Here is a 2,139-nt window from a genome sequence, read left to right as displayed (position 1 = left end):
TTCCATCTTCCCAAGTTACCTCAGGAAACTCAAATCTGGCTCAAAGGAAGATGAGATGAGGTGCCCCCAGCATTTCATCCTGAAATCCCCATGTTTTTTGGGAGCAGACCCCTTTGGGAAGTTTTCCAGTCTCACGCTCCATCTCTAGTGGTGTTGCTGCCTCTGCTACCACAGGTTTAATTAAATTAAATTAAATTAAATTATTACCTACAGTTGAAGGAGGCAGGAGAGCACCAAAGCTAAATTATTCTGCGTATACAAACTAGAAACAAATCAAAACTTGACCTTTAAGCCATCGATAAGAAAGGAAATCCCTCGTTTCTTGCTCATGAGGACTCCGTGCTGGCGTCATCGGTGTGGGTGCTCCGGCTGTCCCCAGCCTCCCCCGTGCCCCACCAGGAGCTGCTCGTGGGGGCAATGAGCATTGCTAGCCCAGGAGCCACCAGCCCTCAGCACAGCCCAAGTAAGATGATAGTATTGAGTATTTATGGCAAGCTATAAAGCAAGGGGAAAAAATACATGCCCTAACAGATTTATCACTCTCCAAAAGGAGGAAAATTGCACTAAGGACAGACCCACATCACTCTCCTAAGCAGGTAGGTCAACGAAGGGTCAGCGATGGGAAAAACAGATCAGGGCTGTGCACATTAAGGCCTTGTGACCACGGAATGGCCATCACAGCCTAGGCACGACGCAAAGGAATACGCTTGAAGTGTTTTACGACGTCGTTGATCTTTGCGACCCCAATAGCTCTGCTTTATTCACGCCAAGGGAGGGCAAGCTGCTCCAGGACAGGTGAGGCTCGCGCTTGGCTGGGCGGCAGCGGCAGATGGGAGGGAGGAGACGCGATCATTTCGGGCTCTGAAAACAGCACAAGAAGGTGTGAGGGCTGGAACTGGAAGTTAGCAACATGCGAATCGGAAAGGAGACATCTGGTTTGCAACAAGGGCAGCCCGCCGCCGGAATACGCCAGGAATGCCGCGGATTCCTCGTCCCTTGCTGTCTTCAAAGCGGAGCGTGAGCTTCTCTTCTGGAAAGCCCTGGTCCTGAGCCCGGGGGGACACACACATAGCTTGGTCAGCTGCTCTGAGCGCACGGAGCAGGACCAGGAGCTACAAACACCCAGCTTGTGCCAAGCTGTGGGCACTGCAAAGCTTTGCCAGGCAGCTCCTGCACGTGGCTGCTCGCACATCACCTATGGGTGCACACGCCTAGGGACGGTTACAGGGGCCTGGGTGCTGGCACCACGCAGAGACAAGCACAGCGGCACTTCAGTAAATCTAAATAAACCAAATAGCTCAGGATTTTGTCACAGAATTGCAGAACAGTTGAGGCTGGGAAGAACCTGGGTTCTGAAGACCTCCAAAGAGGGACACTCCCTGTCCCTGTGTTTAGTTTTCCAGATTTATTTATTTTTTAATTTGCTGTGGGACAAACATGGGGGCCCAAACAACGTCATACCGATTTCTCCATTTTTTTTTCATCTGCGTTATCCTTTTTACACCAGATGCAGTCCCTAGGGGATTCAGCTGGGATGTGAGAGATGCAGGTGCCAGCCCCGGGGGGGGGGGGAGGGGGGGGTTCTCTCATCTTCTGCTGTAACTGCATCCGAGGAACCAGGAGAAAAACCCCACGATGCGGCAGGTCAGCAGGCGGCACACAAATCAGGCAGGTCCCGCGACCTCGCGGTCATCCCCAGGAAGCAATAACTGCGAAAAGCCTGGAGCAGCTGCGGGGGCTGTCAGGGGGCTGAAGCCCCTCGGCTCACTTCTGTTTGCCTGGGGAAGTCTTGGGCTCCTCTCTGCAGAGCCCGACCTCAGTCACCTGTGTCCTGGGACCAGAGGGTAACACAGCAAAAAACATCGATGAAGGGACTTGGGGTGTCATCTCCAACAAGAACACAAGTGGGTCAGAAAGATAAAAAAAGCTCTTCTTCCTCCTGGTTCATGCTGGCAAAGGTTTCTTGAAACTTTGTGGTCTTGGCTAAGATATAAAGTTCAGCTTAGGTGTAAAACACCCATCTCTATGTACGCCAACAGAAATAAGATTAGGACTATGCAATTTAGGATACTACATCAGTTCTAATTAGAAAAGAATCTTCTGTTTATTCAATACCATAAAATAGTCTTATAACCCCCC

This window comes from Oxyura jamaicensis, chromosome 10 (genome assembly GCF_011077185.1).
Source record: "Oxyura jamaicensis isolate SHBP4307 breed ruddy duck chromosome 10, BPBGC_Ojam_1.0, whole genome shotgun sequence".
NCBI lineage: Eukaryota > Metazoa > Chordata > Aves > Anseriformes > Anatidae > Oxyura > Oxyura jamaicensis.
This window is presented reverse-complemented; position numbering follows the sequence as displayed.